General features: G+C 41.4%; 1 long non-coding RNA gene and 1 pseudogene across 1 annotated transcript in view; one reads left to right on the forward strand and one right to left on the reverse strand.

The window, feature by feature from the left end:
• Positions 1-22983, forward strand: part of LOC102181440 — a 77036-nt gene that overhangs the window by 39825 nt on the left and 14228 nt on the right. The gene's annotated exons all lie outside the window — the stretch shown is intronic.
• Positions 10727-11429, reverse strand: LOC102181167 (annotated as a pseudogene).

The raw sequence follows: 22983 nt of genomic DNA on the forward strand, positions 1-22983 counted from the left end.
ATTGTGCCTGTTAAACATCTTGCACTTCATCCTTAGTCTGAGCAGAGGGAATCTGTTCATGAACAGGTGGCTTCACTGCAAAACAAGTATGATTGCTGAGTTGCTAAAGCGAGATGACTGTGTCATCCTCTCTGGACTTCCATGAAAAATTGACTTGATAAGCATGTGACCTCCAAATTGTCCATCTCTTGGCCTCTCGATACTCTTTAGCTACAGTTTGTCGATTCTGTATGTGTGGTATATGGTTTCCATGTACCTCTACATACCTGACTCCAGGGGTATCCAGGAAGATGGGTGGACGCAGACTATTAGAGTTATGCATGTGTGCAGGGATGAGTCTATAGTCAGGCTGCTCAAGATGGCTGTTCTCTTGCTTTCTGCTTAACCAGGCCCTGCTTCTCTCACATGACTACTTCTCTTAATTATATGGCCTAATTAACAGCCTGTGTGCTTGCCCCTCAGAGAAGGCAATGGCACCCCACTCCAGCACTCTGGCCTGGAAAATCCCATGGACGGAGGAGCCTGGTGGGCTGCAGTCCATGGGGTCTCTAAGAGTCGGGCACGACTGAGCGACTTCACTTTCGCTTTTTACTTTCATGCACTGGAGAAGGAAATGGCAACCCACTCCACTGTTCTTGCCTAGAGAATCCCAGGGATGGCGGAGCCTGGTGGGCTGCCATCTATGGGGTCGCACAGAGTCGGACATGACTGAAGTGACTTACCAGCAGCAGCAGTGCTTGCCCCTTGGCCCAGGTGCTGGTCTCTCTGGTAACTAAGCCAACCTGACATCAATCCCCCCTGTTAATGTTAGCCTCTTCTTCCCCGAGCAGTGAAGACTGCTGTCATGTCCCTCCCACCGTCTGTGCACAGTAGGTTGTACAACCTTACTTATAAGATCCCTCTATCCCTTAAACCATTGATGTCTCTGTCGCTTACTCTGGGCTTTTTCTTTAGTCTTAAGGCTGGGCAAATACAGGGCTTACCACCCAGCAGTTTATAAGAATGGACCCTGGAACTAGATGGATTGCATTCAAACCCTAGCTTTGTCACTTAGCTATGAGATTTTGCATATTACTTAACCTGTCTTTGATTCATTTTGCTCATTTGTAAAATGAAAATAGTGGTACCACTTGTCTCGGGACTGGTACAAGAATTGAATCCGTTATATTAATGATATCCTAGTGTCTAGAAGCACGTAATGAAACATTGAATAAATTGTCTCTGTTGTTGTTACACAAGAAATCTTTCAGTACTGCGCTGGCTCCAAGCTCAAGAGTAGCTTACTAGTGACCTTCATTTCCTCTCCAACTGTCATTTTTTCATTTAAAGTAATACATAACAAAGGGAAGAATTACAATAGCCGTCATGACTGAATGCTTATTATGTACCATCCACAATGCTAAGTGCTTCATATGTTTATTTTATCAGTCATCACAATAACTGTGGAGTTGATACCAATTTTCAGAGGCAGTGATGAAAGCTTAAAGAAACAAGTAGTATGCCCAACACCAGCCAACTAGGAAGTGGCAGAACTTAAAAGCAGTCCTGCCTGTCAGAATATGTGCAGAAGAAGAGAAAATGTACTCAAATATCAGTGGTTTCTGGATCATAAAGTTGGAGTGATGATTTAAAATGCCTCTGCTGCTGCTGCTGCTAAGTTGCTTCAGTCGTGTCCGACTCTGTGCGACCCCATAGACGGCAGCCCACCAGGCTCCCCCGTCCCTGGGATTCTCCAGGCAAGAACACTGGAGTGGGTACTTCTATCTGTTTTATGTAGTAAGAGCATATTTCTCTGATAATATGAGACTTTGCATATTTAAATATATTTCAGATTCTGTTTCATAATGAATTTCTGTTTCATAATGAATAATAGTTCCTCTTATTGCTCACTCTCGTGAACCAAAAAGGAAGTCTATCTTTGAATCAGTCTTTTTATCTTTTGCACAAAGCAGTTCTATTACAGCTTTCTAAAAATGAATATAGTGTTTTAGAATCTGAATTCCATCTACTTGTTCTTAGCGCAAGCATCACATACACAGATTTTATTAAAATCAAGTTAACATCCAGCATCACCTTGAGCTTGGCATCACAGGGTCTCCTTGCTGTTACCCCTAATACCTCTAAGGGAAAGCCCCTGTTGAATTTGCATGGGGATCAGCAACAGAGGAGAGACCGAATGAAAGCAGAGACACAGCCTGGTGACACTCAGAGGAGGCAGGTGTGCCCCACACTCCCAGAACTTTTAACGAATGGAGAAGAGGCAAGAAAGGCAGTATGGGGCACATCAGATTCGTGGTTAGGGTCAACTAACACTGCCTCTACTGCCCGTTAGGTCCTGTGTGCTTTTACCAGCATTGTCCCATTTTATCATCCAAGACCAGTGTGAAATAGGTATAGTTAGTTCCCCTTACAGGTAGGGGCAGTAAGGATCAGATTTGGCAGCCTGCTCAGTCACCCAGAGGACAGGCAGCAGACTTGAGGTTTGAACCCTGCTCTGCCAGTGGCCTACACTGATCTTTATATAGTGCCACCAACACTTTCATCGTTCCTAGCGCCCAGAGACATGAGGCAGCCATCTATAAGAGCAGTATACATAAGAGCAGATCCGTAAGTTGGAATACTAGAACAACATTGGTAAGTAAATATGGGTCTGTCTATTTGCCTGCCAGTCTGTGCTTCCTTTGCTTTTTTGCGTAAGAGCCTGTTTCTCGATTACATGTTTCGGTTTGGATAGTTTTTGCTAAACTTATGATTCTTGGTATGAATTGCAAAGCAAAATTTCACTTATTGATGTATGATAAATCCTAGATCTGATTTATAGAAAATAAATAGAACCAGAATGTTACTGTAACTAGAACCAGAGTCCATGGATGTGCTGATTATTCCCTTCTCTGAGGTCTTTGAGAAGATATAACCAGTTCTGTGACCCATCTCAAAGGCTCTCATCATCGATGTTTCCGTCAATTTTATTATTCTATATATCTGTCAACAGGGAGCTTAAACAGGAGTGTGGACTTGTATTGCTTTCAGAACTTTATGAGGATAAGGACATTTTAGACAATGGAATATGTTACCGAAGTGTCTTATGAAGTTTTTTTCTTTTTTTTCTTTTTTCTGAGAGGCTGAGCTGTCATTTGCCTGGAATGGGTCAGGACAGTTCTGCCTGGAGGCAGGACTATGGACTCATTAACCTTCTAGCCGTGCAACTCTGTCAATCTCAATTCTCTCCACAGTTTCAATCAGATACAGCTGCCTCCGGTTTCATTCTGGTTGGTTCAGTGTGGCTGTGTGCTCTTGCAGTTTTCCATATTGCAAGGGAAAAATAAAGCATCTTCCATATATGTAGCTGTGTGTGCGGCAGTGTGCATGGTGGATCTTTCCTTACTGAAAGGCTCAGCATAAAATACACTGATAGGCAAGCACACTGGTGCATAGAAGAGCACCATATGCCAAATATAGAGGATTCTTATCATTTCTCTTTGCATATAGATGAATACACAGCTGCAGCACTCTCAGGAGGCCTCGGAGTCGACTTGGTCCAGAGGAATGACTGTGCTATTTTTGCACTTTCCCTTACATTATTTCTCAAGGCTTGAGGGAATTTAAATGTGACTTACTTGGCAATGACAAGTCTCTGTCCCCTCGGTACCTCCTGAATGAGATCATTTGCAAAAGTCACCTCACCATAGCTCATTCTATTTCTTCACAGAGAAACAGTATCACTTAGATGGACCCTACATTTAAAGAAAGAATGGTGTCTTCTTTCCCCTTAAAAATGACTCCTTTAGAATGTTACTATTAAATTCATAGTACTTCTGTAATTTATTTTAAAAGTATATGTTCTCTGGAAGCGATAAGGGTCGTGTCATAGAATCTTCGTTTTACTAATGAAGGAATTGAGGTTCTGAGAAATTAAATGGCCTGGGCAAGGTCTCTTGGTAAGTTAGTAGCATTACAGGCCTAGAATTCAGCTCTCTGGTGTTCCAGTCCAGAATGCAAGCCTCCTTTCCTTCTGAGGCCCTGTTTGCTGTTGAGTCTCTCAGTCATGTCCAACTGTATGCGACCCCATGGACTGTAGCCTGCCAAGCTCTTTCCATGGGATTCTCCAGGCAAGAATACTGGAATGGGATGCCATTTCCTTCTCCAGGGTCTGAGGCCCTACATACTCCTGAATGAAACTAATTTTAACAAAAGCAGTAAGATCTCTCCTCAGTAAAATGTTACTGTACTTATCATGAAGTAGAATTTTGAAACTCTCTAATGTATTCATTGGTGGTCGTTTAATTGCTAAGTTGTATCCAGCTCTTGCGACCCAATAGACAGTAGCCTGCCAGGCTCCTCTGTCCATGGGATTTCCCAGGCAAGAATACTAGAGTGGGTTGCCATTTCCTTCTCCAGGGGAATCTTCCTGATCCAGTGGTCAAACCTGAGTCTCCTACATTGCAGGCAAATTCTTTACCAACGGAGTTATTTCTTATACTTGAAGAATTTTTTGAAACAATGAAATTCATCCATTCCCCTGGAAAATCTTTTAAAATGAAGACAAGTAGTAATTAAGCCAAGTGTAAAATATACAGTGAATTGAAGTCTGGAGAAAGTGACCATTTGGAGTCCTTCTCTATAGAGGGAATAATCAAAGGCCCTGGAAGAGGTGGTGACTTAATTAGAGCTATATCTTAAAGAGTAGGGATGAGGATTTTAAAAATCAACAAACTCATTTATAGAAATTCTGTTTGTAAACCACTTTTACAAATACTATCAAAGGTTTCTGTGCTTCCTAATGTATTTGCATATACTTCTGGCAGAATATGTTTTAGTGGACATCAAGACAGCTTTGAGTAAATTTAACCTCAATTACTCAAATTTCCTGTCTCTTTAGAATTTGAGGGAATTCTACAATAGTTGTATCAAGATTGAAGTTAGGTTATTGTCATTATTAAGGTCTCAATACAATTGGCTATCACTATTTTCTTACATTTGTAGAGAGGCGGATCAATATTTCTAATGAGAGAAAAGAAAAATTCAAATGATCCGTGTCTCACTTAGCCAAGATTTTAAAAAGCTATTTACTGAATTGCTCATTCATGCTTTTAACCAATACCTATCGCTTGCATAATATGACAGGTAATATAGGAGAATGGGGAGTCTGAAGTCAGAGGACCTGGTTAATGTTCTGGCTTTCTACCTGCTAGTTGTGGTCTTTTGGTAATTTGTTCCTTAGTGTCCTTGTTTGTAAGATTGGAAGTAAAAATATCTATTATTAGATTAAAGAATTAATGTCAAAGCATTTAGAAGATCATATGATCAGGGCAAAATGTTAACTGCTGCTGTTGTGTTATGGACTATGGATGGAAGATAAACTAGGTATGATTTTTTTCCATCATGGAGAACAAGTTAGTAATTGAAAAATAGTAAACAACTGGATAAATAACTTTAAGCTACAATTGTTCAGTGCTAAGGGAAGTACAACATGAATAATATCACGTGGAAATAACATCTCTCCAAATGTTCATGTGTCATTGGCTTGTTTGCAACCAAGAGAACCACAGTTCATTTTGCTGTTCCACACCCTCCATGGTGACTGAGTCTCAAAATCTTTGATATTTTTAGGATTAATCATACACTTTCAAGTGAGTAGCAAATGGAATTTCACATCAGGACCATTGTGTTGGGCAGGCATCCTCAGAATAATTTATTTTCCCACTTCTCATTGCTTTATGACCATTTAAAGTTTCAAAAGGGTGGCTCAGACAGTAAAGAATCTGCCTGCAATGCGAGAAACCTGGGTTCCATCCCTGGGTCAGGAAGATTCCCTGGAGAAGGGAATAGCTACCCACAGCAGTATTGTTGCCTAGAGAATCCCACGGACAGAGGGGCCTGGGGAGCTACAGTCCATGGGGTCACAGAGTCAGACACAGCTGAGAGACTAGCATGTACACACACACACACGCACACAGTTTCAAGAAAGCAATCCTAATTCCCAATGGTTCGCTACATTTCTTGAGGCATAAATCTCTGCGATGCTCCAGAGACCTTTGTCCTAATAAAGACATTTTCTTCTGAGAAAAAATGAGGAGAGCATGAGCCAAGGTTTGTTGAGGGGGAGCCCAGTTGTCTCTTCCATTCAGCAGCAGATGGCATGGACAGCCTGAGTGCCAAGGAGGAAACATACAACCCCATCATCCAACTGTCCTCGTCTCGCTCAGAAGCTCCACGTCACAACTACAGTCACATCTTCTCATTCAAGTCTCAGCCTTCTAGGAGGGAGCTGATTTGGATAATCTGCAGTAATATTAACCAGATACCTCTAAGTACGCTCGGCATTTTGGCCCTACCCAGACATTTGAGGCAGATTGTAAACTCATATTTAAATGAAGGTCAGCTTGTTCCACAGACTGCTCATAAGGGTTTAAAAAAGAAAATGGTCAGATTCTGCAAGAAGTCAGGCTTTTTTCTGATTTTTTTTCTTAAAGAATAAAACAATTCTTATACAAGGATTCCCCAAATCAATCCTGGACACAATCAAAGTCCTAGGTTTACTAAAAATGATTTACTTGACCTTTGGCCCGTTTTTAGACAAGATTTTTGAGGTCTCCTCTCAAATACAGGGTCATCAAAATATTTTATTGCTCTTTTTGCTTCTTGCCACAGCACAGGTATTCTTTGGGCAAATAGGAAAATTCACACTCACCCTTTAAGTTGCAAGACACAGATGACATAAGCCCAGGCCGCCTGCTACGAGGGAAGCTGCAGCCTAGGACTGCCGTGGTTATACAGTGAAGTGTTAAAGCATTTCTGCCTGGTGGTACTTGAGTGCACTAAAAATAGGCAACCCTGGACTATTACTGCAGTTGAAGGACGAGATAAAAATAGGAAATAAAGTTGAAAAAAGTTGTATAAATAGAGTACTGGGATTAACAACTCAACCCACAGGATTGAATTCACTAATAAGATATTAGTTTTTGTCGAATGTAGCAAACAGGATACCATTTAAAGATTTAAGAGAAATCTTGGTTATGAAAGTATGTTCAAAATTTAAGGACGATTGACATTCAAGCAATGACAACTTATTTGAAATAGGGTTTCTTTCAGTTTTTCAGCTGGGAAGGCCCTTTATATCTTTTAATGGTACTCTTCTCACTTAGAAACAAAAATGCAAAAAAACACCCAAATTTGGATAGTAGCATCAGCCAGCTAGACATAACTGATCTAGCAGATGTAGCTAAAACTCACTGGCGATTTATGGTGTCACGTTACCCTTGAATTCAATTCCCATTCAGTAAGACTGGGAAGAGCCCAAGAAATAAAGCCATTCAGTTTATTTAGCATAAATTTAGCCACTTATAGAGACAGCATCTGAAATTTAAAATTCTTCATGTCTCCTTAAAAGATGATATTGAAAATTCTGGCTTCAAAATTCTCTGACGAAAAACCTATCCTGGGAAATTAACTCTTGGCCTCCTACTTCAGTCTTCCTTTGTTTTGGCCTTCTGTGTTTCCACCAAGAATACTAGCAACACTTAGCCCTGTTTCTTGTTCCTTCTGATGCTCCTGCTGTGATTCCAGGACCAGAATGCCATTGCTAACTTCTGAATTTCTACTGTTGTCTGCACCCAGCAGATTAACATAAATGTGCAGGGATGTCACTTTTCTGCTCAAAAACTTCAGAAGATTAGAGGATAAATTTGAAACTCTTCACCTGGATCTAGACTTGCTAAACCTGCTTTCATGTTTTAACATTAGTAAATTATAGGTTTGTTTTTATTAAACCAATTTATTTTCACCCCTGAATCTGCCATCTAATTCATAACAAGACAGTAATCCTAATAACCTACCTGTGTCCTCCTTGTCTATCCTAATCTTACCCTTTTCCTCTCTCTCAAAGCTAACCACAGTCCTAAATTTGGCATTGGTCATGCCTCATTCTTAAAATGTTTTAGCATATATAAATAATCCTCAGTTTTATAGAAGGTTATCGTGCTCTAGTTTGCCTTCTATGGCTTGCTTCAAACTGTTTTCCTCAACATTTGGTTACTAAGACTCATCTGTGTTGCTGCATGTCTTACAGTTGGTTAGTTTTCACTTTTGTATAATATTAGGTTGCAAATATATCACAGTTAGCTTTGATCCCACCCCTCCTTGTTTTCTGTTTTGCTATTACCGATATGTGCCAAGTGTATTGCGGACATTCTTGAACATGTCTCCTGGAAAGCATTCCTGCTTTGGTTTCTGTTGAGTGTGTGCCTAAGAGTGAAATTGTTGAGTTTTAGGTTGTACCAATAAGGGTCCTGGCAGGAACAAGGTCAAATTGTGTAATTGAGGAAAGTTAAATAAAGGAACTATTATGGGATGATGAAGCATGCTAGCTCTAGCAAGGGCAGGGAGCCATGGCCATCCCATCCCTGAAAAGGAAGGGAGAGGGAGGAATTACTGGAACCTGATGAGGGCAGCTGCAGCTGTAGGAGGGGATTACCCAACAGAGCGCTAGCTTTTCATGGAACTCCACCAATCAACAGCCTGGCAGAGAGGGAGCTGATCTCACTAAAAACCCTGACCTCACTCTCAACCCATCCCTTCAGTGTTTGGCAGAGTCTCTCATTAGCTCAACCCAACCCAACCAGAATGCCAGGGAGCCCATTGACTCAAGTCTCTAAAGGTCAGCTTGCAAAAACAGAGCATGGTTTTGCCTTTTCATATTCACAGGGTTCTCGAGGCAAGAACTCTGAAGTGGTTTACCATTCCCTTCTCCCGCGGACCATGTTTGTCAGAACTCTACAGCATGATCGTCTGTCTTGGATGGCCCTGCGTGGCATATAGCTTCAATGAGTTACACAAGGCTGTGACCCATGTGATCATTTTGGTTTGCTTTTTCTGATTGCAGTTTTCATTTTGGAGGCTGTGCAATTATAGTTCTTACTTCTTCTCTTTGCCCTCTGATGGATGAGGCTAAGAGGCCTGTGAGTGTTTCCTGATGGGAGGGACAAGCTATGGGGAAAAACTCTTGCTCTGGTGGGCAGGACCATGCTCAGTAAATCTTTAATCCAGTTTCCGCTGATGGGTGGGGCTGTGCTCCTTTCCTGTTTGTTGTTTGGCCTGAGGTGGCCCAGTCCTAGAGTCCACAAGCTCTATGGTGGGGCTAAAGGCGACCCCCAAAAGGACTTATACCAACATGGACCTCCTAGTGCTGCTGCTGCCAGCGCCTGCTTCCCTTCAGGAGGCCTCTACCAACCCACATCTCTGCAGGAGGCCCTCAGACACTTGCAGGCGGGTCTGGTTCAGTCTGTTGTGGGGTCACTGCTCCTTTCCCATGATTCCTGGTGCACACAAGGTTTTGTTTGTACCTCCCAAGAGTATCTGTTTACCCTAGTCCCTGTGGATGTTCTGTAATCAAATCCACTGACCTTCAAAGTTGGATTCTCTGGGTATTCCCAGTTCCTTTGCTGGATCCTCAGGTCAAGAAATCTTATGTGGGGGCCTAGAGCCCCTGCAACAGTGCAAGAAACTTCTTTGCTGTTATTGTTCTTCAGTCTGTGGGTCCCCCTCACAGTGCATATGGGATTGGATGTCAATGTGAATGCACCTCTATCATTTGTTGCAGCTTCTCCTTTGTCCTTGGAGTCTGTGAGTTGAGTCTGTTTCTATTTCGTAGATAGATTCATTTGTGTCATATTTTTGATTCCACATTAAGTGATATCATATGGTATTTGTCTTTCTCTTTCTGACTTCACTTAATATGATAATCTCTAGTTATACCATGTTGCTGCAAATGACATCAGTCATTTTATGGCTGAGTAATATTCTATTATATGTATGTACCGCATCTTTATACATTCATCTGCCAGTAGACACTCAGGTTGTTTTCATGTTTGGGGCTATTGTGAATAGTATGGTAATAAACATAGGGATACATATATCTTTTGCAATTATATTTTTGTCTGGATATACACCCGGGAGTGGGATTACTGTATCCTATGGTAATTCTCTATTTATTTTGAAAGTATCAGGTAAGTCAAACTGACCTAAATGTTGTATCATTTAGGGTCTCTGTTGCTTTATGGATTTTCTGTCTAGAAAATCTGTCCATTGATGTGAGTGAAGTGTAGAAGTCTCCTACTATTGTATTTCTGTCAACTTCTCCCTTTAGGTCTGTTAGTTTTTATGTATTTGGGTGCTCATATATCAGGTGCCACATGTAGCTATATTTTTGATGTACTTGTGGGAGAAGATGAGCTCTGTGTCTACCCCTCTGCCATCTTCATCGTGCTCCCTCTTAAATTTTATTTTCCTTATTTCTGTCCTCCCTCTCACAGATAATGCTATATTTAATCAAATCTTGAAATGTATCTTTTTTAGTTAAGACTTAACAATAAAACTGTTCAATAAACTTTGCTAGTAGCTAATTGCTTTTGCCAAATTAATGCTTGCCTCACAACATCTCCTCTGACTTGCCTAAAATTCATTGGTGGAAGGAACAAATGACCACAAATTAAACTCTCCTTCTCAACTTGTGCATAGTGCAGCTGTTCACTATTATAGGAGTATCTCAATAATTTGTTCCCCAACTTTATATTATGAATAATTTCAAACATGTAGGAAAATTTGAATAATCTTGTGTAATTATTATCCTGATAACCCCATTAGATTTATCAGTCATTATGATGATTATCATATGGATGATGCCGAGGTTAATGAGGACATTAGCAGAATATCTTTTTTTTTTTTTTTTGATGGTTTAGTATGGTTTATTAAGCTGTGCCTTAGTACAGACACTGGGGCTTGCCCATGGTGCTCTTAATATACAAGGCGGCCCTGACATTCTGCCAATTTTTCTTGAGCAATGATACCAGGAAGTTGACAGCTAAGTGGATGTTGTACACAAGCTCATCATCTGTCATCTTCACGTGGCCAACAGCCACTGCCAGACGCAGCACCTTCTTCATCTGGAACTTGGTCGTGGACTTCACTTCATCAACTTTGGCCACCATGTTCTCATTGTGGGTCAACAAGGAAGGGAACTTGCCAGCCTTGTTCAGGCCTGGGCCCAGGATTCGGGGGATCTGCTTGATCAGAGACTCTGATGCCAAAAAGGCATCATATTGCTTGGCCAGCTTCTTGACCAGTTTCTTATTCTTGTTGAGTTTTTTCAGTGCCTCGATGTCCATGTGGGGGATATCCACAGCCTTGGCCTCATCACAATGCTGCTGGTCCCCCAAGACACACACGGAGAACTTGGGGCGGGGAGTGGACTTAAGCCTGACGGTGCCCGAGAAAAGTTTGTTCTTCTGAGGGTCATAGTTCTTCAGGCTGATCTGAAGCGCCACCCTCTCCAAAAACTTTCTGCGCTTGCGCTGGTTCCCGTGCAGGACTTCTCGCACTGCCTCGTAGAGGGTGTCGCGGGAGACTTTGCTGCTCATAGTTCCCTGCGCCGCGATAACTGGAAAAGAGCAGAATATCTTTCTTATTTTATTTTTTATTGAATGAAAGTGTCTTTAAATTCTATAATGCTATTAAACAGTTTTCCAAAACGCTTTTCCAAAACACTTTTCCAAAGTTTCACACACACAATTTCATATACTCTCAGAATATCCCATTTTTCCACTACATTGTGGTCTTTCCACCCTTCTTACTCCCCCTAGTAATGACTAGGTTGTCCGATATATCTATGTATCTGAGTCTGTTTCTTTTTTGTTATATTCACTAATTTGCATTTTTAGATTCCACATGTGAGTGATATTTTACACCACTTTTCTTTTTCCATTTGACATTTCACTTAGCATAATGCCCTCCAAGTCCATCCATGCATGCATGTTGCTGCAGATGGCAAAATTTTATTATTTGATTTTTATGTGGCTCGCCACGTCTCCTTCATTCATCGTCTGTTGCTGGATACAGGTTGCTTCACAAAGTCTTGGCAATTGTAAATAATGCTGTGAATATAACCATGAACATTGTTATTGTTGCTGCTGTTAAGTTGCGTCTGACTCTTTGCGACCCCATGGTCTGTACCTCTCCAGGCTCCTCTGTCCATGGGATTTCCCAGGGAAGAATACTGGAGTGGCTTACCATTTCCTTCTCCAGGGGATCTTCCCAACCCAGGGGTCAAACCTGCGTCTCTTGCATTGGCAGGCAGATTCTTTACCACTGAGCCACCAGGGCATGTTGATGTGAACATTGAGGTGTGAAGGTGAGGTGTTCACCAATGTGAACATTGAGGTGCTTGTATCTTTTCAAATGAGTGTCTTTTTTTCTTTTTTTTTTAGGATACATACCATGGAGTGAAATTGTTGGGTAGTATAATAGTTCTATTTGTGGTTTTGTGAGAAACCTCCACACTGTTTTCCACAGTGGCTACAAATTATATTACCACTAACAGTATATGAGGATTATCCTTTTTAAACATTTAATTCTTATTTTGTATTAAAATATGATTGTTAGTTTCAGGTGTATAGCAAATTGATTCAGTTATCCATGTGCAAATATCCATCTTTTTTTCAGACTTTTCCCATATAGTTTATTACAAAATATTGAGTAGCATTTCCCACACTATACATTAGGTGCTGTTGATTATCTGTTTTATATATGGTAGTGTGTGTGTGTGTGTGTGTGTGTGTGTGTGTGTGTGTGTTAATCCCAGACACCTAATTTATTCCTCCTTCCACCTTTCCAGTTTGGTAACCATAAATTTGTTTTCAAAGTCTGTGTGTCTGTTTCGATTTTATAAATAAGTTCATTTGTGTCTTTTTTTTTTTTTAGATTCTACATATAAGTGATATTATATGATACTTGTCTTTTCTCTGTCTCTTACTTCACGTAGTATGATAATCTCTGGATCCATTCATGTTGCTACAATGGCATATTCATTCTTTTTACAGCTGAGTAATGTTTCATTGTATATATACCGCATCTTTAACTACTCCTCTGTCAATGACAATTAACTTGTCTCTACGTCTTGACTATTATAAATAGTGCTACAATGAATATTGGTGTGCATGTATCATTTTTGAATTAAGATTTCTCTGCATATATGCCCAGTAGTAGTGATTGTTCGATCATATGATAGTTTTATTTTTTATAGGGGCTACCAGCTACATTCCCTCTGCCAGTGTAGGAGGGTTTCCTTTTCTCCACATCTTCTCCTGCATTTACTGTTTGTAGACTTCTTGAAAATGAACATTAACTAGTGTGAGACGATAATTCATTATAGTTTTGATTTACAGTTCTCTAATGATCAGCCCTGGGATTTCTTTGGAAGGAATGATGCTAAAGCTGAAACTCCACTACTTTGGCCACCTCATGCGAAGAGTTGACTCTTTGGAAAAGACTCTGATGCTGGGAGGGATTGGGGGCAGGAGGAGAAGGGGACGACAGAGGATGAGATGGCTGGATGGCATCACCGACTCGACGGACGTGAGTCTGAGTGAACTCCGGGAGTTGGTGATGGACAGGGAGGCCTGGTGTGCTGCGATTCATGGGGTCGCAAAGAGTCGGACACGACTGAGCGACTGAACTGAATGATTAGTGATGTTGAGCAACTTTTCATGTGCTTTTTTGCCATCTGCATGTCTTCTGTGGAAAAATGCCTATTTAGATATTCTGCTGAATTTTGATTGGGTTTTGTTTTTTGATATAGAGATATATGAATTGTTTTTATATTTTGGAGATTAATCCCTTGTCAGTTGCTCCACTTGAAAATATTTTCTTTCATTCTATGGTTTGTCTGTTTATGATTTCCTTTGTTTTGAAAGCTTTTAAGTTTAAGTACCATTTGTTTACTTTTATTTTTATTACTCCAGGAGGTGGATATTGCTGCAGTTTATGTCAGAGTGTTCTGCTTATGTTTTCCTCTAATAGTTTTATATTATTAGATCTTACATTTAGGTCTTTAATCCATTTTGAGTTTATTTTTATGTATAGTGTGGGAAAATGTTCTAGTTTCTATACTTTCTAGACTTGGATGACTGTTTCTTTCCCAGGTCAGGAGTGTTTTCAGCCATTATGTCTTCAGATATGTTCTCTATGTCCTTTCTCTCTCTTATCTTTCTGGGACTTCTAAAATGCAAACATTAGTGCACTTGCTGTTTTCCCAAGGGTCTTTTAAGCTGTGCTCACTTGTTTTCATTTTCTTTTCTTTCTTCAAAGGCAGTGATTCCCGCTACTCAGTTTTTCAGCTCACTGATAGTAGACCAAATGACGCAGAGGAACCTGTTGATTCCTTCTAATGGACTTTTCACTGAAATTACTGTGTCTTTTCATCTGCCTATGTGTTAGTTGTTCAGTTGTGTCTGTCTTTTTGTGACCCCATGGACTGTAGCCTGCCAGGCTCCTCTGTCCATGGGATTTTCCAGGCAAGAATACTGGAGTGGACTGCCATTTCCTTCACCAGAGGATCTTCCTGACCAAGGGATCGAACCTGAGTCTCCTGCATTGCAGGCAGATTCTCTAACATCTGAGCCACCAAGGAGGCCCATTTCATCTGCCTAGTTGTTTCTTCAGTTCAGTTCAGTCACTCCATCGTGTCCGACTCTTTGCCACCCCATGAATCGCAGCATGCCAGGCCCCTCTGTCCATCACCAACTCCTGGAGTTCACTCAAACCCATGTCCATTGAGTTGGCGATGCCATCCAACCATCTCATCCTCTGTTGTCCCCTTTTCCTCCTGCCTTCAATCTTTCCCAGCATCAGGGTCTTTCCCAATGAGTCAGCTCTTCACATTAGGTGGCCAAAGTATTGGAGTTTCAGCTTCAACGTTAGTACTTCCAATGAATATTGAGGACTGATTTCCTTTAGAATGGACTAGTCTGATCTCCTTGCAGTCCAAGGGACTCTCAAGAGCCTTCTGCAACACCACAGTTCAAAAGTATCAATTCTTTGGTGCTCAGCTTTCTTTATACTCCAACTCTCACATCCATACATGACTACTGGAAAAGCCATAGCCTTGACTAGATGGACTTTGTTGACAAAGTAATGTGTCTGCTTTTTAATATGCTGTCTAGGTTGGTCATAACTTTTCTTCCAAGGAATAAGCATCTTTTAATTTCATGGCTGCAGTCACCATCTGCAGTGATTTTGGAGCCCCCCAAAATAAAGTCTGCCACTGTTTCCACTGTTTCCCCATCTACTTGCCATGAAGTGATGGGACCGGATGCCATGATCTTTGTTTTCTGAATGTTGAGCTTTAAGCCAACTTTTTCACTCTCCTCTTCCACTTTCATCAAGAGGCTCTTTAGTTCCTCTTCCCTTTCTGCCATAAGGGTGGTGTCATCTGGATATCTGAGATTGCGGACATTTCTGCCGGCAGTCTTGATTCCAGCTTGTGCTTCATCCAACCCAGCGTTTCTCATGATGTACTCTGCATATAAGTTAAATAAGCAGGGTGACAATATACAGCCTTGACGTACTCCTTTTCCTATTTCGAATCAGTCTGTTGTCTCATGTCCAGTTCTAACTGTTGCTTCCTGACCTGCACACAGATTTCTCAAGAGGCAGGTCAGGTGGTCTGGTATTCCCATCTCTCTCAAAATTTTCCACAGTTTATTGTGATCCACACAGTCAAAGGCTTTGTCACAGTCAATAAAGCAGATGTAGATGATTTTCTGGAACTCCCTTGCTTTTTCGATGATCCAGCGAATGTTGGCAACTTGATCTCTGGTTCCTCTGCCTTTTCTAAAACCAGCTTGAACATCTGGAATTTTATGGTTCACATATTGCTGAAGCCTGGCTTGGAGAATTTTGAGCATTACTTTACTAGCATGTGAGATGAGTGCAATTGTGCAGTAGTTTGAGCATTCTTTGGCATTGCCTTTCTTTGGGATTGGAATGAAAACGGACCTTTTCCAGTCCTGTGGCCACTGCTGAGTTTTCCAAATTTGCTGGCATATTGAGTGCAGCACTTTCACAGCATCATCTTTCAGGATTTGAAACAGCTCAACTGGAATTCCATCACCTCCACCAGCTTTGTTCGTAGAGATGCTTCCTAAGGCCCACTTGACTTCACATTCCACGATGCCTGGCTCTAGGTGAGTGATCATGATTATCTGGGTCATGAAGATCTTTTTGTAAGTTCTTCTGTGTATTCTTGCCACCTCTTCTTAATATCTTCTGCTTCTGTTAGGTCCATGCCATTTCTGTCCTTTACTGAACCCATCTTTGTATGAAATATTCCCTTTGTATCTCTAATTTTCTTGGAGAGATCTCTAGTCTTTCCCATTCTATTGTTTTCCTCTATTGCTTTGCACTGATCACTGAGGAAGGTTTTCTTATCTCTCCTTGCTATTCTTTGGAACTCTGCATTCAGATGCTTATATCTTTCCTTTTCTTCTTTGTTTTTTGCTTCTCTTCTTTTCACAGCTATTTGTAAGGCCTCCTCAGACATCCTTTTTGCTTTTTTACATTTCTTTTCCTTGGGAATGGTCTTGCTCCCTATCTTCTATACAGTGTCACGAACCTCCTTCCATAGTTCATCAGGGACTCTATTTATGGATCTAGTCCCTTAAATCTATTTTTCAGTTCTACTGTATAATCATTAAGGATTTTATTTAAGTCATACCTGAATGGTCTAGTGGTTTTCCCTACTTTCTTCAATTTAAGTCTGAATTTGGCAATAAGAAGTTCATGATCTGAGCCCCAGTCAGCTCCCGGTCTTGTTTTTGTTGACTGTATAGAGCTTCTCCATCTTTGGCTGCAAAGAATATAATCAATCTGATTTCAGTGTTGACCATCTGGTGATGTCCATGTGTAGAGTCTTCTCTTGTGTTGTTGGAAGAGGATGTTTGCTATGACCAGTGCGTTCTCTTGGCAAAATTCTATTAGCCTTTGCCCTGCTTCATTCTGTACTCCAAGGCCAAATATGCCTGTTACTCCAGGTGTTTCTTGACTTGCTACTTCTGAATTCCAGTCCTCTATAATGAAAAGGACAGCTTTTTTCAGGTGTTAGTTTTAGAAGGTCTTGTAGGTCTTCATAGAACCATTCAACTTCAGCTTCTTCAGCATTACTGGTCGGGGCATTGACTTGGATTACCATGATATTGAATGTTTTGCCTTGGAAATGAACAGAGATCATTCTATTGTTTTTTAGAGACTGCATCCAAGTATTGCATTTTGGACTCTTTTGTTGACTATGATGGCTACTCCATTTTTTCTAAGGGATTCTTGCTCACAATAGTAGATATAATGGTCATCTGAGTTAAATTCATCCATTCCAGTCCGTTTTAGTTCACTGATTCCTAAAATGTTGATGTTCACTCTTGCCATCTCCTTTTTGGCCACTCCCTATTTGGCTTGGTCTGTGGACCTAACCAGAGAAAGCAATGGCACCCCACTCCAGTACTCTTGCCTGGCAAATCCCATGGACAGAGGAGCCTGGTAGGCTGCAGTCCATGGGGTCGCTAGGAGTCAGACACGACTGAGCAACTTCACTTTCACTTTTCACTTTCATGCATTGGAGAAGGAAATGGCAACCCACTTCAGTGTTCTTGCCTGGAGAATCCCAGGGATCGGGGAGCCTGGTGGGCTGCCGTCTGTGGGGTCGCACAGAGTTGGACACAACTGAAGCGACTTAGCAGCAGCATGGACCTAACATTCCAGGTTCCTATGCAATATTGCTCTTTATAGCATCGGACCTTGCTTCCATTCTTGCTTTGAGAAGCCCATGAACAGTATGAAAAGGCAAAAAGATAGGACACTGAAAGTTGTTCCTAACTCTTTGTTTAAAAACATCTAACTTCTTGCTCTGTGGATCTATCTTCTCCCAAGCTCTTTGATCATCACTATTATCATTACTCTGAACTTTTTTCAGGTAGACTGCCTATCTCCACTTCACTTAGTTCTTCTTCTGGAGTGTCATCTGGTTCCTTTGTCTAAACCATGTTCCCCTGCAGCCCTATTTTGCTTACATTGCTATTCGTATTTTTATGTATGTGTCAGTTAGTTATGTTTCTCAGCTTTGGAGGAGTGGCCTCCTGTGGGAGACGTTCTGTGTATTCCAGCAGCCCACTCCCCTCTCATCACCTAAGCTATGTGTTCTAGGGGTTTCCTCTCAGAGGGCTGCATGGGTTCTTCTTTTGTGACAGGCTGATTATGTCCGTGGCCTGGTCAGCTGGACTGGCCCATAGCCCAGTTGATTGCCATGTACTGCTTTGTGCAGATGCTGGGGGTTAGTGGGGCCGAGTCATGGAAGAGCTTGCTGCAGAACCCTGGGGAATCCTAGGCTAGTGCTGGCTCAATAGTGTGTGGAATCAGGGTTCAAAAGACTCAAGAGCTGTTGCCTGCTCACTGGAGAGTGAAGCCAGATCATGGGGTTAGTGCTAAAGTGCTGGCTTGCAGAGCCAAGTCCTATAGTCTGGGTGTAGGGCCCAGGGGTACTAGTTATTCAGTCGCTCAATTGTTTCAGACTGTTTGTGACCCATGGCCTGCAGCATGCCAGGCTTCCCTGTCCTTCCCTGTCTCCCAAAGTATGCTCAGACTCATGTTCATTGATCAGTAATGCCATCCAACCATCTCATCCTCTGTCGCTCCCTTCTCCTCCTGCCCTCAATCTTTCCCAGCATCAGCGTGTTTTAGAAGGAGTTGGCTCTTCGTGTCAGGTGGCCAAAGTATTGGAGCTTCAGAGTCAGCATGAGGCTTTCCAATGCATATTCAGTGTTGATTTCCTTTAGAGCTGACGGGCTTGATCTCCTCGCCGTGTAAGAGATTCTCAAGAATCTTCTCTAGCACCACAGTTTGAAAGCATCAATTTTTCAGCACTCAAAGTTCTTTATGGTCCAACTCACATCCGTACATGACTACTGGAAAAACCATAGCTTTGACTATATAAACCTTTGTCAGCAAAGTGATGTCTCTGCCTTTTAATATGCTGCCTAGGTTTTCATAGTTTTTCTTCCAAGGAGCAAGCATCTTTTAATCACTATCTGCAGTGATTTTGGAGCCCAAGAAAATAAAGTCCATGACTGTTTGCATTTTTTCCCATCTTTTTGCCATGAAGTAATGGGACCGGATGCCATAATCTTAGTGTTTTGAATATTGAGTTTTAAGCCAGCTTTTTCACTCTTCTCTGTCACCTTCATCAAAAGGTTCTTTAGTTCCTCTTCTCTTTCTGCCATTAGGGTGGTGTCATCTGCCTATCTGAGTTTATTAATATTTTTCCCAGCAGGCTTGGTTCCAACCTGAGCTTCGTTCATCCCAATATTTCACATGGTGTACTTTGTAGAGAACTTAAATAAGCAGGGTGGCAATATACCACCCTGATGTACTCCTTTCCCAATTTTGAATCAGTTCATTGTTCCATGTGCAGTTCTAACTGTTGCTTGCTGACCTGCATACAGGTTTCTCAGGAGGTAGGTAAGGTGGTCTGGCATTCCCATATCTTGAAGAATTTTCCACAGTTTGTTGTGATTCACACAGTGAAAGGCTTTAGCATAATCAATAAAGCAGAAGTAGATGTTTTTCTGGAATTCCCTTGCTTTTTCTATGATCCAACGGATGTTAGCATTTGCTCTCTGGTCCCTCTGCCTTTTTTAAATCCACCTTGTGCATCTGGAAGTTCTCTATTCACATACTGCTGAAGCATAGCTTGAATAATTTTGAGCATTACCGTGCTACCATGTGAAATGATATGATTGTGCAGTACTTTGAACATTCTTTGGCTTTGCCCTTCTTTGGCATTGGAATGAAAACTGACCTTTTCCAGTCCTGTGGCCCCTGCTGCGTTTCCAAATTTGCTGCCATATTCAGGGCGGCACTTTAGTAGCATCATCTTTTAGGATTTGAAATGGCTCAGCTGGTATTACATAACTCCACTCGTTTTGTTTATAGTGATTCTTCCAAAGGCCCACTTCACTTCGCAGTCCAGGATATCTGACTCTCAGTGAGTGATCACAGAATCTTGGTTATCCTGGTCACTAAGAATTTTTTTTAACAGTTTGTGTATTCTTTCCACCTCTTCTTAATATCTTCTGCTTCTGTTAGGTTCATACCATTTCTGTCCTTTGTTGTACCCATCTTTGCCTGATATGTTTCCTTGGTATCTCTAATTTTCTTTGAAGAGATCTCTAGTTTGTTCTATTGTTTTCTCTATTTCTCATTGTTAACTTAAAAAGGCTTTCTTATCTTTCCTTGCTATTCTCTGAAACTCGACATTCAGATAAGTATATCTTTTTCTTTCTCCTTTGCCTTTAGCTTCTCTTCTTTTCTCAGCTATTTGTAAGGCCTCCTCAGACAGCCATCTTGCCTCCTTGCATCTCTTTTTCTTGGGCATGGTTTTGGTCACTATCTTCTGTACAGTGTTATGAACCTCAGTCCATGGCTGTTCAGGCACTCTCTCTACCAGATCTCATCCCTTGAATCTATTCATCACCTCTACTCTATAATCATAAGGGATTTGATTTAGGTCATATATAAATGGCCAAGTGGTTTTCCCTCTTTTCTTCAATTTAAGCCTGAATTTTGCAAGAAGGAGCTCGTGGTCTGAGCCACAGTCAGATCCAAGTCTTGTTTGCTGACTGTATAGGACAACTTCTTCTTTGAGTACAAAAATATATAATCAATCTGAATTTGTTATCTACCACCTGGTGATGTCCGTGTGTAGTTTTGTCTCTTGTGTTGTTGGAAGAGGGTATTTGCTATGACCAGGTATTCTCTTGCAAAACTCTGTTAGCCTTTGCCCTGCTTCATTTTGTACTCCAAGGCCAAACTTCCCTGTTACTCCAGGTATCTCTTGACTTCTTACTTTTGCATTCCAGTCTCCTATGATGAAAGAACATCTTCTTTGTGTGTCTTAGTTCTAGAAGGTCTTGTAGATCTTTACAGAACTGTTCAACTTCAGCTACTTGGCATTTGTGGCTGAGCCACAAGTGTGGATTACCATGATGTTGAACTGTTTGCCTTGGAAGCAAACCAAGATCATTCGGTCATTTTTGAGATTGCACCCAAGTACTACATTTTGGACTCTTGTTGACCATGAGGGCTACTCCATTTCTTCTAAGGGATTCTTGCCCACAGTAGTAGATATAATGATCATCTGAATTAAATTCACCCATCCCCTCCATTTTAGTTCACCGATTCCTAAAATGCTGATGTTCACTCTTGCCATTTCCTACTTGACCTTGTCTAATTTACCTTGATTCATGGACCTACCATTCCAGGCACCTATGCAATATTGTCCTTTACACTGTCAGATTTTATTTTTACCACCAGACACATCCGCAACTGAGTGTTATTTCTACTTTGACCCAGCCTCTTCATTCTTCCTATAGCTATTTCTCCACTCTTTCCCAGTAGTCTATTGGACACCTACTGACCTGGGGCTCATCTTCTGGTATCCTCCTTTTTGCCTTTTCATAACTGTTCATAGGGTTCTTGAGACAATAATTCTGAAGGGGTTTACCATTCCCTTCTCTAGTGGACAACATTTTGTCAGAACTCTCCACCATGACCCATCCATCTTGTATGGCCCTGCAAGGCATGACTCATCGCTTCAGTGAGTTACACAAGGCTTCGATTTATGTGATCATCTTGGTTAGCTTTCTCTGATTGTAGTTTTTGTTTTAGAGGCTTTGCGATTATAGTTCTTACTTCTCTTTGCATAAGAGGCTTGTGCAAACTTCCTGATGGGAGGGACAAGCTATGGGGAAAACTGAGTCTTGCTCTGGTGGGTTGGCCATGCTCAGTAAATCTTTAATCCAGTTTTCCACTGATGGGTGGGGCTGTGCTCCCTTCCTGTTTGTTGTTTGGCCTGAGGTGGCCCAGTCCTAGTCTTCAGGCTCCGTGGTAGGGCTAAAGGCAACCCCCAGAAGGACTTATGCCAACATGGGCCTCCTAGTACTGCTGCTGCCAGCGCCCGTTTCCCTTCGGGAGGCCCCTAGCAACCCACATCTCTGCAGGAGGCCCTCAAACACTTGCAGGCGGGTCTGGTTCAGTCTCGTGGGGGAAAGAAGTCTCATGTGCTCCTTTCCCATGGTTCCTGGTGCACACAAGGTTTTGTTTGTACCAAGAGTCTCCGTTTATCCTAGGTCCCTTGGATGTTCTGTAATCAAATCCACTGGCCTTCAAAATCAGATTCCCTGGATATTCCCAACCCCTTAGTCTGATCCGCAGTTTGGGAAGTCTGTTGTGCCTGGAACTTTCCCAACAGTGTGAGAACTTCTTTGGTAGTATTGTTCTCCAGATGTGGTCACCGCCCCCGATGGGTATGGGATTTGACTTTAATGTGACTGCCCCCCTCCTACCATCTTGTTGCAGTTTCTCTTTTGTCCTTGGAGTCTGTGAGTCTGTTTCTATTTTGTAGACAGATTCATTTGCATCATATTTTAGATTCCACATTAAGTGATATCATATGGTATTTGTCATTCTCTTTCTGACTTCACTTAGTATGATGATCTCCAGTTATATCATGTTGCTGCAAATGGCATTGTTTCATTCACTTTATGACTGAGTGGAATTCTATTGTATATTTGTACCACGTCTTCTTTACCCATTCATCTCTCTGAACACTTGAGTTGTTTCCATGTCTTGGCTGTTGTGAATGGTGCAGTTATGAACATAGGAGTGCACGTATCTTTTTCAATTATAGTTTTTTTGGATACATGCCTGAGAGTGGGATTGCTGAATCCTACGGTAATTCTCTATTTCCTTGAAATATCGCTAATAAGTCTAACTGTTGTATCACTTAGGATCTCTGTTGCTGTATGGATTTTGTTTAGAAAATCTATCCACTGATGTGAGTAGAGTGTAACAGTCTCCTACTACTACTGTGTTTCTGTCAATTTCTCCCTTTAGGTCTGTTAGTTTTGTTTTATGTATTTGGGTGCTCATATATCAGGTGCCACATGTAGCTATATTTTTTTATATATTTGTGGGAGGAGATGAGCTCCATGTCCTCCCCCTCTGCCATCTTCATAACACTCCCTCTTAAATTTTATTTTCCTTATTTCTATCCTGCCTCTCACAGATAAGGCTATATTTAATCAAATCTTGAAGTGTATCTTTTTT

The sequence above is a fragment of the Capra hircus genome, chromosome 2, assembly GCF_001704415.2.
Source record: "Capra hircus breed San Clemente chromosome 2, ASM170441v1, whole genome shotgun sequence".
In the NCBI taxonomy this organism is placed as follows: Eukaryota; Metazoa; Chordata; class Mammalia; order Artiodactyla; family Bovidae; genus Capra; species Capra hircus.